The sequence below is a fragment of the Myxine glutinosa genome, chromosome 7 (genome assembly GCF_964187855.1).
Source record: "Myxine glutinosa chromosome 7, kmMyxGlut1.1, whole genome shotgun sequence".
Lineage (NCBI taxonomy): Eukaryota > Metazoa > Chordata > Myxini > Myxiniformes > Myxinidae > Myxine > Myxine glutinosa.
In genome coordinates, this window is record NC_136267.1 from 4,005,336 (window position 1) to 4,019,876 (window position 14,541).

General features: G+C 43.2%; 1 protein-coding gene across 3 annotated transcripts in view; it reads left to right on the forward strand.

Moving 5' to 3' along the window:
* The window catches only part of UPK1A (uroplakin 1A), a 137,919-nt gene that overhangs the window by 55,517 nt on the left and 67,861 nt on the right, over positions 1–14,541 (forward strand). The window contains exon 1 of one of the 3 annotated variants that reach the window (XM_068121713.2): positions 13,024–13,043. The exons of 1 other annotated variant lie outside the window; for it this stretch is intronic. The gene's annotated coding sequence lies outside the window, so the exon portion shown is untranslated. One more of the 3 variants, XM_078781262.1, reaches the window with a different exon arrangement.

A 14,541-nucleotide genomic window follows, 5' to 3' on the forward strand; every position in this document is an offset into this window, starting at 1 on the left:
CAAGTGAGGGAAGGTGGGGCAGATGGGAAAAAACATGGAGGAATGCAACTTTGAGTCATCAGCATATGAGTGCATTTTGTTATTTGTAGAAGAAAGAAGGTCATTGATAAAAAATAAGGAAGAGTGTTAGAGACAGGACGGAACCCTGATGGACACCGCTGTTGATAGGGAAAGAGGGAGATGTGGAACCATGGACAATTACAGAGATAGAGCGGTTGGAGAGAAAGCTCGATATGAGAGAGCAGAGTGAAGGAGGAAAGCCAAAAGAGGGAAGCTTGGATATCAGACCCCGATGCCAAACTCTGTCAAAGGCTTTTGAGACATCAAGGCCTACAACAAAGGATTCCCCAAAGTCTCTCAGAGAAGAGGCCCAGACATTCGTAATGTAAGAAAGGATATCACCGGTAGATCTTGCCTTGCGGAAGCCATATTGATGGTCAGATAGAAGATTGTGAGATTCGAGGAAATGGGAATTGAGAAGACATTCAAAGACTTTGGAAATAGTAGAAGTCAGAGAAATAGGACGGTAGTCGGACGGGTTTTAACGATCACCCTTCTTTAAAATAGGCTGTAGTAAGGCATATTTCCAGGAAAGAGGAAAAGTTTGTGTTTTTAAACAAAAACGAAACAAACGAGCAAGCTCGGGTGCAAGTTCTGAGGCAAACTCCTTCAAGGCACGAGGAGGAATGCCATCTTGTCCGTATGCCTTGCTTGTGTCCAGAGAGAGGAGTACCTTTTTGACTGCATGGAAAGAGATTGTGGAGAGGGGAATATGATTGGTCAGGGGTGCATCAGAGGGAGATGGAATGTTGGAGTCATCCAGAGTGGAATTAGAGGAGAAAAGAGAACCAAAAAGAGTTGCTTTACCAGTCAGAGAGACAGCTATAGTATCATCAGAACAGAACAGCAAAGGAAAGGTAGAGCGGCAGAAGTTGTTGGAGATACTTTTGGCTAATGACCAGAAAGATCTATTCGTGGAAGAAGATGAGAGGTTGTCACATTTCTTTTGGATAAAGGAATGCTTCGCCTCACGAATAACATGTTTGCAATGGTTTCTAGCAGATATGAAGGCTGAATGTGAGTCGGAGGAAGAAGAGTTTTTCCATGTCTGATTTGCCGCATCTCGTGAACGAATGGCTGCAGAGCAGGAATGATTGAACCAAGAGTTGGTAGGAGAGGTAAACCTGAAAGAGAAGGGGATATAAGCCTCCATTCCTGCAACAATAACCTCAGCTATACGTTCAGCAGAGATAGAGGCATTGGCCGAGGAGAGGCAGTCGTCTTTCCAGGGAAACTCAGAAAAGAAGTTTCGTAAACCAGTCCAGTCAGCGCTATTGAAATGCCAATACTGGAGTTTAGTCGGAGCAGTCGGAGGAGAAGGAGTGGTGGTAAGTAAAGTGACGTTCACACGATTGTGATCAGAAGAACAAATTGTAGGTGAGATTGTGTAGTTGTAACGCAACGGATTAGAGGTAAACAACAAATCCAAAGTATTGGACGATCTGGGATATGGGTAGGGTGGGTGATAATTTGTTCCAAATCATTGAGAATGGAAAATGTAAAAGCTGCAACTCCCCCAACATCCGTGTGGGATGATTTCAACCACTTCCTGTGGTGTACATTGAAGTCTCCTAAATAGAGGAATTCTGCTCGAGGGTGTTCGGATGTCATTGCCTCATGGCAGGAATTAAGATCGTCAAAGGGAGTTATAAAGTTTGTAGAGTTGGGGGAGCAGTAAGTGAAAATCTTAAACAAGATGACATCAAAGTTTGGAGATTCGAGGTCCACAAGGCGAACAGGAGGCGTGTTGATGTTGGAGTAGACACACACTCCTCCTTTGAAGCGGAATCGTGAGTGAAGGTTGCAGTTTGAAATGTTAAAGGAGTTAAGAAGAACGTCGTGTGACAATTGGGTCTCTGAGAGAGCAATATATTAGGAGAGTAACTTGCAAGATGATATTCAACAGAGGAAAGATTTGAAGAAAGACCACGAATGTTGGTGAAATGAATTGCAAAAGAGTCACGTTGATTCAACAGGCAAGGGTCTTGGGAGGGACCGATACTACTACTGCCTGAGCCCCCCCACCCCCATTCTCGTTGGTAGCAGAGACAGGCAGGTCACCGGAGATTCTTCGCACCCCATAATGCCGGGAACTAGGGGCCATTAACTTTTCAGACTTTTTCATATTTAATTGGACAATGTGAGGAAATGAGAGGAAAGAGAAGTAAAGAAGAGAGAATGTAAAGGTGAGGAGTGAAAATGAGTAAGAAAAGTGTTTGATGAAAAGTGTACGATGTTTGTTTGCAAGAGCGAGAGATTAAAGCTAACCCGGTAGTTGTAGTTTGAGTGAGACAGAAAGAAAATTCAGCAATCCTGACATGGAGAGTGTAAGATGGTTCCGGGCACCACTTTAATGCTCCTGAGTCCGAACGGTAGTACCACTCTGAACGGTTGCTGCCAACAATCTACTACCTAAGAAACCGGTCCGACCGGGTGAGTGTTTTTTTGGAGACACCCTCTCCTTACTGGATGGCCATTGGCTCCCAGAGCGAGCTCATCCACCCTTTGACAGGTATTGTTTTTAGTCCTGTGGGGTGTCACAGTTACCCTCCCCACTGGCGAGCCAGTGAGGGTAGCCAGTTTAGTCGCCGACTACCCGACCATGCGGCAGGTAGCAATGGGTTACATGTTACCAGTGTCAGTCAAAAGACCGACCTGATTAAATAAGTGCACATAGCCTATAAAATAAGAACGAAAAAATATCTCTCGGCAATTTTCTGTCTGTTTATTTATTTATTTCACATCTTTGAATTACATGTCCATGCACATGTGAAATGGAATTTGTTTATTAATCCTGGATGTGAACACGATTCAGCATTGAAAACTCGTGCGAAAACCCCAAAAAATTTTTATTAAAGATTTCACGATTATATTTCCTCGAGAAATGAAACGCATCTTCTTTGGGCGGTGTATAATCACTCCGAACGAAACAGGCATTGCCTGGTTTCCTTTGCTTGAGCTGTAATAAAAATGTACCTCTGTTCCTTCAAAAAGTAATTTCTGATCGAAGACGTGTTGATTCAGTCTTAAAATGCACATCAGTCACAGGTGACTTCATTTGTCAACTTGAATGTATCGAAAACTATTCGCTTTATAAAGTAAAAATAGATTACAACGAAACGTTATCAATAAATATTGTATTCAATAGTTAGTTTATATTATACAGGCCTTCTCATTAAAAATGCATTTGTTCTATAAACGTTAACTTTCATCGAATATTTATTGTCTGTGTTATTTGGGCGGTGTATGATAAACCATGCTGATCTCAGCTATTTCCTGCCTGTGCGTTAACTTTCAACAAATCTACTTCCCGTTTTTTGCAACTGAGTTTAAAACTATGTTAGCGACTGTGAAAAATGAAATCAGATGGTGAATTAGAGATAAAGCCGTGAGCGAGTCTCAATGGATGTTATGTTGCAGGCCTTCGAAAATGCATTTCGTTCTATAAACGGTAACTTTAATTGAATTTCCTTCCTGTTTTTTTCAACCGAGTGTAAAACCATGTTAGTGACTGTGAAAAATGAAATGAGATATCGAATTAGAGTTGAAATAAAACTGTGAGAGAAAGCAAGACAAACAAAAGAGGCCTAACAAATGCACAAGACAAACAAAAGAGGCTGTATGTGGCCGAACAAAAGAGGCCTCAAAGCTATGCGAGTAAACAAAATGGTGGATATTTGGTTTTGAAGCCCCTCCCAGACGTGGTGTAGCCACTCCCCCAGACAGACAGACAGAATTACAGACTCACCTACAGAGAATATAATGAAATTTTAGTGAAATTTTGGTGAAAACAAAGCATGTAGCAGGTCTGATGCTTCAAACTCGGATACTCCAACATTTACAGAACAACATAATACAGGTTACGGATACGGTGTGAGAAATGGAGAAGGCAAAAGGATTTTGGAGTTTGCTGATGGAGCTGATTTGTTGATTTGTAATACTCAGTTCCAGAAAGAGGATAATAAGCTTGTTACATACACGTCAGGTGGGTCGACGACAACCGTTGACTACCTGATGGTGCGTAGGCGAGATAGGGGGCACCTCCGGGACACAAAGGTGATCCCGGGGGAGGAGGCTGTTTCACAGCACCACTTGGTTGTCTGCGACGTAAGGGTGAAAGGTGCGAGGAGAGCTCGGCGGGTGAAGTGCCAACCGAGAATGAAGGTGTGGAGGTTGAAAGAGGTGACAGTAAGGGAGGCATTAAAAGAGAGGCTGAGTAGGGTCGAGGATGATGTGGTTGAGCTTGAAAGTGGTTGGATGTCAATGAAAGCTAGTCTGTTGGGAGCCATTGGTGAGGTATGTGGATGGATAAAAGGACCACCAAGGCACTCGGAAACATGGTGGTGGGATGATGAAGTTGGAAAGAGGATTGACGAGAAGAGGAAGAAGTTCAAGGAGTGGCAGAAGGCGAAGGGTACGGGAGCAGAAACAGCAGAGCATGAAAGTTATAAGGCAGCCAAGAAGGCTGCAAAGAAAGAGGTAGCAAAGGCACAGGAGGCATGTAGGAAAATGTTCGGAGAACGCTTGGATTCGGAAGAGGGTCAGAGAGCAGTATTCAGGATTGCAAAGCAAATAGCGAAAGAGAGGTGTGATGTGATGGGGGTGAGTTGCTTGAAGGATGAAGTGGGACAAATCGTTGTGGACCCAGATGGAATTAAAGGAAGATGGAAAAGATATATGGAAATGCTGTTGAATACAGAGAATGAATGGGATGGCAACAGAGAGAGTAACCCAGTTTTAGGACCGGCAGAGAAGATAACTGAGAAGGACGTTGAGGAAGCGATGAAAGCAATGAAGAGTAGAAAAGCGGGAGGGCCGACGGGAGTTGTGGGAGATATGTTGAAGGCAGCAGGAAGTTGGGGTGTGAAGAGAATGACAGAGATCTGTAATCTGGTGGTGAAAGAAGGCCGCATTCCAGTGGATTGGGAACTGAGTACCCTCGTCCTTCTATACAAGGGGAAAGGTGACCCTCTGGAGTGTGGCTCGTACCGAGCGATAAAGTTATTGGAGCATGGAATGAAGGTATTGGAAAGGGTGTTGGAGAGGAGGATAAGGAAGAAAGTGAAGATCGACAAAATGCAGTTTGGATTAATGCCAGGAAGAGCAACGACAGACGCGCTTTTCATTGTGAGGCAGTTGCAGGAGAAGTACATGGAGAAGAGGAAGAAGTTGTTTCTTGGGTTTGTTGATCTGGAGAAAGCATTCGATAGGGTTCCACGCAAAGTATTGACATGGGCATTGAGGAAGTTAGGAGTGGAGGAATGGTTGATCAGAGTAGTGATGGCAATGTACAAAAGAGCGTGCACAGCTGTAAGGACGAAGGACGGGAACAGTGGTGAGTTTGAGGTGAAGGTGGGAGTGCATCAGGGGTCGGTACTAAGTGCACTACTATTTGTAGCTGTGATGGAGGTGCTGGCTCAGAACGTAAAGGAGGGTTTACCGTGGGAGTTGTTGTTTGCAGATGATCTGGTGTTGATTGCGGAAAGTATGGATGGACTGAAGGAAAAGATGAACAAGTGGAAGGAATGTATGGAGACAAAAGGTCTGAAGGTGAATATCGGAAAGACGAAGGTGATGGCAAGTGGCAAAGCATGTTGTGAGGTGGAAAGAACTGGGAAGTGGCCCTGTGCTGTGTGTAGGAAGGGTGTCGGTGTGAACTCCATTCAATGTACAATGTGCGCTGAGTGGGTTCCTCAAAAATGTAGTAGTCTGAGAGGGTCATTAACCAGTGGGGCAGCTACATTCAAATGTAAGGTGTGCACAGAGGGAGCTGCAGATGGAGGAAATGTTGAGTTGGATCTTGGAGACGGCGTGAAGCTGGAAGGTGTGAAAACATTTTGCTACCTCGGAGACATGCTGAATGGAGAAGGTGGATCAGACTCGGCAACGGTTGCTCGAGTGAGATGTGCATGGAAGAAGTTTTGGGAACTGAGTGGCGTGCTGATGAGGAGGGGAGTGTCGTTGAAGCTGAAGGGAAAGGTGTATGCTGCATGTGTGAGAAGTGTTATGATTTATGGGAGCGAGACATGGGTAATGAACGGAGAGCAGCAACAAGGTTGGAAAGGGTGGAAATGCGAATGGTTCGATGGATGTGCGGAGTATCGTTGAGAGAGAGGAAGACAATTGATGAATTGCGAAAGATGTTGGGAATAGAGCCTGTGATTGATGCTGTGAAGATGAACAGGTTGAGATGGTTTGGTCATGTGTTGAGGAAGGATGAAAGTGACTGGTTGAGAAGAGTGATGGAAATGAATGTAGAAGGAAGTAGAGGACGGGGAAGACCGAGAAAGACTTGGCTAAAGATGGTGGAAGAAGAAATGCGGGCAAGGGGGTTAACAAGGAGAGATGCAGAAAATAGGGCAAAATGGAGAAGAATGTCATGGGGACCGCAAGGCTAACCCCTGCTCTAGCAGGGAAAATGGCCTTTGAAATGCATGTTGTGTTGTGTTGTATAATACAGCATACTTACTGTTTCCTGAAACTTTATTTTTCCACTCAGATGTAACACTTAGTGTACCCAGTATTGTCGCCATTCACATATCTCTCTTGTCTCTATATTATAAAAGAAAGTTTTTGTTTGTTTGTCTGCGCAAGCTAATCTCCTGAACGATGAAAGATAGGAGGGAACCTCTAATACAAAAAATGTCAGGATGGGCCCCGGGAAGGTTTTAGGCTAGGTGGCGAGGCCGGTCGAGGCCCAGCTCGGCCGAGCTGGGCCCATTTCACAATTAAAAGCTGAGCTGAATTATAGTCGTCAATCGTCTACGGCCGTGAGTAAAAGCTGAATTATAGTAGTAAATACATTCGAAAAGAACCAAAAATGTTGGGACGGATCCCGGGAAGGTTATAGGCTACGTGGCGAGGCCGGTTGAGGCCGCATCGGCCGAACTGGGCCCATTTCACAATTAAAAGCTGAGCTGAATTAAAGTAGTCAATCTTCTACGGCCGCGAGTAAAAGCTGAATTATAGTATTAAATTCATTCAAAAAGAACCAAAAATGTCGGGACGGGCCCTGGGAAGGTTATAGGCTAGGTGGTGAGGCCGGTCGAGGCCCACCTCGGCCGAGCTGGGCCCATTTCACAATTAAAAGCTGAGCTGAATTATAGTCGTCAATCGTCTACGGCCGTGAGTAAAAGCTGAATTTTAGTAGTAAATACATTCGAAAAGAACCAAAAATGTTGGGACGGACCCCGGGAAGGTTTTAGGCTAGGTGGCGAGGCCGGTCGAGGCCCACCTCGGCCGAGCTGGGCCCATTTCACAATTAAAAGCTGAGCTGAATTATAGTAGTCATTCTTCTACGGCCGCCAGTAAAAGCTGAATTATAGTATTAAATTAATTCAAAAAGAACCAAAAATGTCGGGACGGGCCCTGGGAAGGTTATAGGCTAGGTGGTGAGGCCGGTCGAGGCCGCCTCGGCCGGGCTGGGCCCATTTCACAATTAAAAGCTGAGCTGAATTATAGTAGTCAATCTTCTACGGCCGCGAGTAAAAGCTGAATTATAGTAGTAAATATATTCAAAAATAACCCGGGCAACGCCGGGTGCTTTCAGCTAGTATATATAAAAAAGAAAGTTTTTGTTTGTTTGTTTGTTTGTCTGCACGCGCTAATCTCCTGAACGGTGAAAGATAGGAGGAAACCTCTGAAACAAAAAATGTCGGAACGGGCCCCGGGAAGGTTAAAGGCTAGGTGGCGACCCGGTCGAGGCTGCCTCGGCCGAGCTGGGCGCAATTCGCAATAACCCATCTGAATTGTGAAATGGGCCCAGCTCGGCCGATGCGGCCTCAACCGGCCTCGCCACCGAGCATATAACCTCATTATTTATCCCATCTCGTCTTCAGTTGTCATACCCTTCCTCCCGTCCATGGTACACGGAATCTTGTGGTGAGGCTAATGCCCAGAAACAACTTGCTTTCGTCTCCCGGAAAGCAAATCCAACGGAAGGAAATCTCATTTCCTTTCGCAAAGCCCGAAACAAGTGTGTGTCCACCCTCAGGAGAGCCAGGAAACAATATCTCTCCGCTCTCAGGACCGAACTCTCTTATCTGTCTCCCTCTTCCAAATCCTGGTGGCGTCTGGTAAAATCTGTTTCTGGTGTTTGTTCCCCCTCCATCCCCTCCCTCACCTCAAACGGCTACACGGCTGACTCCGCACGTGAAAAAGCTGAATGCCTCAACTCTGTGTTTGCCTCTAAATCTTGTGTCCCAAACCCATCCCTCTCTGTACCCACCATACCCAGTCATACCCAGCTGCTCCTGGACTCTGTGTCCTTTCCTCCTGACAAGGTGGAAAAGTTTCTGTCAAACCTCGACTCTGATTCTGCAACTGGACCTGACGGAATCAGCCCACGGGTCCTAAAATCCCGTTCTTCCGCTCTTTCACTCCCTCTCTCTGTTCTCTTCACCCTCTCTTTTGCTCAAGGTCATCTGCCATCTGCTTGGAAATCAGCCAACATCACCTCTTTGCACAAAAAAGGTGCAAAAACAGATCCTAACAACTACAGACCAATCAGCCTTCTCCCAATTATCAGCAAAGTCATGGAATCCATCATTGCTTCAGATATGAAATCTTTCCTCTTCTCCAATGGCTTGATCTCTGATCATCAATTTGGTTTCAGACCTGGCCACTCTACTCTGGACATGCTGCTTCTGCTTTCTCAACAATGGATGGAGGTCCTCAATGCCAAACAGGAAATTAGAGCTGTCTCCCTTGACATATCACACGCCTTCGATATGGCTTGGCACTCCGCTCTGCTCACCAAACTCTCCTCTTTTGGTATGCATGGAAATCTCCACGCATGGCTGGCGGACTTCCTCTCTAGTCGTAGTCAACGTGTGGCCCTGAATGGGGTTCTCTCATCTCCTCTTCCTGTTCAGGCTGGAGTTCCCCAAGGCAGTGTTCTGGGCCCTGTGCTTTTTCTGGTCTTTATCAATGATCTCTCTGACTCTCTTGAAAATCCTCTCTATCTCTTTGCTGATGACTCTACTCTCTGTCGCTCCATTCCTCATCCCTCAGATCGGCAGTCTGCAGCCTCCTCACTCTCTGCAGACCTGGACAAAATCACAGACTGGGCAAACAAGTGGAACATGTCTTTCAATCCTGACAAATCTCACACTGTTACGATGTCTCTCCGAAAAGACCGACTGGACAACCCTCCCATCCACTTTCTGAATAATCCTCTCCAAGAAGTTCTGTCACTCAAGCTTTTGGGTCTCACTATCTGCCATGATCTTTCCTGGGAAAACCACATTTCAAATCTGGCCTCCAAAGCCAGTCGCCGACTGGGCATCCTCCGTCGTGCAAAGTCCTTCCTTGGCACACCTGAGCTCCTCACCACATACAAGGCTTTCATCCGCAGCTCAATGGAATACTTCTCTCCCCTCTGGGCTGGTGCTCTTGCCTCACACCTAGCTCGTCTTCAGGCTGTTGAAACCAAAGCGTTGAGAATCATTGGAATCTCCCCGATGAAGCTAACTCCAAGGGCCTTTCACTCACTCACCGCATGCAGGTTGGTGGTCTCTCCGTCTTCTACCGACTCCTCTCTGGCCTTGCCCCCACACCCCCAGCTCTCTCTGGGCTCTGTCCCCCAAATATTCCTACAGGTCGCACAAGATCTGCCTGCAACCCTCTTATGGTTAAACTGCCAAAATCAAGACTCTCTGCTCACCTTCACTCCTTCATTGCCCTTTTCTCCAGCCTCTGGAACAAACTCGCTCACTCTCTTCAATCCCACTCCACCCTCCAGGTCTTTAAAACAGCTGTTCACCACCATCTCTTATCTTCCCCCATCCAAAACCTTGATCTTTTCTACCCCCGCTAATTTCACCCCAAATCCACTTTTTTGAAATACCAACTTCTGTCCTGGAAGTCCTTGGTGCCCTTGTGTTTTATAGTTCTCCCACCCCCTCCCCCCCCCCCCCCCCCTTCGCACGCCTCCTCCCCCCAAGTCCTCTCCCTCCCACACATCTCCCTGCTCTCAAATGATGTGTTTGTGTGCTTCCCCTTCTCTCCCCATCTTGTCTTCCGCTCCCTCTTTTTATATATTTTGTTTGTCTGGTTCATTTGTTTGTGAAATAAATGTTAGCTCTTTCACGAGCCTCGATGCAGTATACAAAAAAAATACAAAAAAAACAAAAAAACTTCTTCTTCTTTCAAAATTCTCTTGAAGTACAACTTGTGCACTTAATATGAATATCTGACGGATTGCAACACATGCTTTCAAAATTCTCTCTCGCGGGGCCCGACAGAAGAAAGAACAAGGAATCGTTGAGCACTAACTGATACTGGACTCGCGTCAGACCGATGTACAGAAGATTAAATTCATTCAAAAAGAACCCGGGCAACGCCGGGTGCATTCAGGTAGTATATATATATATAAGAGAGCTGTTGGTCTGTCTGTGTGTGTCACCATTTTTCTCAGAGATGGTTGAACGGATCTTCGTCCAACTCTCAGCAGTTGATCAGTGCCTGCTTGGGAGTGTTTTAGACAAAAAGAAAAAAGAAAAAAACTCGTTTTTTGGATTAAAAAAATTAATCGCTCTTTAGTGCCGAAGCCGTTTTGATTAATGACAGTTATATACAAGTACACATTCGCATAAATAAATACAAAACAATCACCAGACATTTGAACACAAGTAATCAAACTATTCCGGAAGCGGTCGAAGTTGGTGGTAGGGCTTCTTCTTCTTCCCGAACGTCATCACACTTAACTCAGAAACGTGATGAACGGCACATTCAGCAGCATATATTGAACGAAAAGGTAAAATGATGATTTGACATTTGTTATGGATTCTGATTTGGATGTAATTGCTTTTCCATTATATTTTCCATCATTTCAAATATGTTAATGTTTCTTTTTTGATTGAGCAACGTCAGGTACTCCAGCTATAAACACTTATATACTTGGGCATCTTATGTACTCTTATGTACTTATGTACTCGGGGTACAAATACAAATACAACTTTTTCTGGGGGGTAACTTAGGCTATGTCGCCACAGCCTCATGCGGGAGGTGTGTGTGGGGGCCCGGAAGAGAGGCGTAAATGTAGCGCCACCTGGTGATGGTGGAAGAGGGTATTACAATTTCCTTATTTACGTGGGCAACACTGAGGATATGAAGCACTCTTTGCATGGGAAGATTTTTCCTCCTCCCTTCCTCACCTCCCTAAAACGGAGGGGTCTGTCAAAGCTACCACCCTCCCCCAGTCCCCTACGCCCCCCATTCACCCCTCCGCTTCCCACCCCTGGCAATAAAGGTTTACCAATATGTGCTGCAACACTACAAAGATATACAATGGCTGTGTGAGCGTGCAATCCTTGCTCTTCAGAATGAGTCAGTAAAACCAATAATCTGGGAGCTTATACAAAGCTTCCAAGAGGAGGCCATTTTCTACAAATCAGGAGACGAAGCCACGAGTGAGGATTAAGCAGTTACATACCCCACATACTTCCTGAACAGCTTGGAGCCCTCAGGCGTGCCACCTCACCACCTCCTCAAAATAGGAGTGCCAGTCGTGTTCTTATGCAACCTTGACCCATCAGAGGTTTGCAATGGAACTCGAGTAATCACCAAAAAGCTGTTACCGAATTGTCTAAATGTCACCATCGCCACTGGACCAAACAAGGGCGAGCTCGCCGTGTTGCCAAGGATACCGATCATCGTATCAGGCACAGGCTTACCTTTTGATGATCAGCGAATTCAGTTTCCGGTCAGTCTGCTTCGGCATGACCATCAACAAGCCCCAAAGGCAAAGCCTCAACCCTAACCCCAACCCTAACCCTAACCCCAAGTCTTCACGAACTCATATTCACACATGGCCAGGTGAACGTGGCGGCAAGCAGAGTGGGAAGCCCCAAAGACGTTGTATGAAAACAAAATTCCCAATATTGTTCACCAGGAAGTTCTTCAGTGAGTTTCCCTCATCCTCACCTCAGTCATTGTTATTGAGATTCAAAAAAATAAAAGCAATTTTCTACTCTTCACCGGGTTTTGACTTTCCTATTCTATTAAACTTGTTTTGGTGATTGCCATCTCCCTCCCACAGATCTCCCGATGTCCCTGCTCTCCATGTTGTCTCCCGCTCCCTTTATCATATGTTTTATGTGTCAGTTTGTCTTTTTGTGATCAATGTTAGCTCTTACACGAGCCTCGACCTTGTGTACCAAAAAAAAAAGTTTACCTTGCTGGGCGGAGAACTATTGTTGGTAATGACAAAGTATCTATTTTTGTACACATTGATTAGATCTTTCCAGGTGAACATTTTGAGATGTAGCAACTCAACTACTTCATGACTAAGTTATGAGTATAAACCAGAAAAACGAGCTTTTCTTCACCAAAACAAGTTGGCCTTGGGCGAGGCCTATATAGACTGAATTCCATTGTGAGTCATTCTGATTTCCCGGTTTCAGTGTCATCAATGTCCACATCACACATCACATCGCTATCAATGCTTTTCAACAACAAATGTTTGATACTCACTTCACGTCGGAGTTCTCAGCGTTTTCCACTCCACATCTTATACGTGCAAATTGATGTAAAACGACAAGGGTTCTTTGCTTGGCCTACAACTTCGTCCATCAAAACCTACAAGTTTAAAATAAACAAAAACGTCTTTGTATTGGAAACAGGAAAAAGTGACCAAGAGATTAATTTATTTATTTATTACGGACAATTTTAAACAAGCTGTTATAGTTTCGATTTTGAAAAGGAAGAAAAATAATCCATTCCTTTATTGCCAGGGTTATTAAATACTAATATACAAAAAATATATAATCATAATAATAATAATAATATCAAGGTGAATGTGTCATAACTGTGATGTATTTTGTTAATGTTTTAGTTTGATGATAGTAAAGGAACAAGTTTAATCCACAACCTGCTCATTGCTTCATTCTGACGTCACAGCCATGATCAGCTAGAAATGCCACATTCCAAGAATTTAGGTGAACCTACCTCCTCGCCTACCTGCTTCAGTTTGAAACACGCAGGTAAGTTGTGAGGGTGTTATTTTATATGCTTGTTGTGGAACGTTTCTTTTATCTTCCTCCAGGTTCGTAAAGAAATCCTTCTTTCCATTGAAACGCTAATTGTATGTACAAGCTGGACCACAGCCATGTTTCTACTCAAACAAAATGTATTCCACATAAATATATATATATAAATATGTGTTTGTATGTATGTAAATGTATAAATGTGTATGTGTGTATATAAATGTATAAATGTGTATTTATGTTTGTATGTAAATGTGTATGTGTGTATGTATGTATGTATATGCATGTGTATGTGTATGTATGTATGTATGTATAAATGTATATGTGTATGTATGTAAATGTGTGTGTATGTATGTATGTATGTATGTATGTATGTATGTATATATGTATGTATGTGTATGTATGTATGTGTATATGTATGTGTATGTATGTAAATGTGTATGTGTGTATGTGTATGTATGTAAATGTGTATGTAAATGGGTATGTGTGTATGTGTGTATGTGTATGTATGTAAATGTGTATGTGTGTATGTGTATGTATGTAAATGTATGTGTATGTATGTAAATGTGTGTGTATGTGTATGTATGTAAATGGGTATGTGTGTATGTGTGTATGTGTACGTATGTAAATGTGTATGTGTGTATGTGTATGTATGTATGTATAAATGTATATGTGTATGTGTATGTATGTAAATGTGTGTGTATGTATGTATGTATGTATGTATGTATATATGTATGTATGTGTATGTATGTATGTGTATATGTATGTGTATGTATGTAAATGTGTATGTGTGTATGTGTATGTATGTAAATATGTATGTGTATGCATGTAAATGTGTATGTGTGTATGTGTGTATGTGTATGTATGTAAATGTGTATGTGTATGTATGTATGTATGTATAAATGTATATATGTGTATATGTGTATGTGTATGTATGTAAATGTGTTTGTGTGTTTGTGTATGTGTGTATGTGTATGTATGTAAATGTGTATGTGTATGTATGCATGTATATGTGTATGTGTATGTATGTAAATGTATATATATGTATGTATGTGTATGTATGTATATGTGTGTATGTGTGTATGTGTATGTGTGTATGTGTATGTATGTAAATGTGTATGTGTGTATGTGTGTATATGTATGTATGTAAATGTGTATGTGTGTGTGTGTATGTGTATGTATGTAAATGTGTATGTGTGTATATCTGTATGTATGTAAATGTGAATGTATGTATATGTGTATGTGTATGTATTTATGTGTGTAAATGTGTATGTGTATGTATGTATTTAAGTTTGTATGTAAATGTGTATGTATGTATGTATTTATGTATGTATGTATTTATGTATGTATGTATTTAAGTTTGTATTTAAATGTGTATGTATGTAAATGTGTATGTGTGTATGTCTGTATGTATGTAAATGTGTATGTGTGTATGACTGTATGTATGTAAATGTGAATGTATGTACATGTGTATGTGTCTGTATTTATGTGTGTA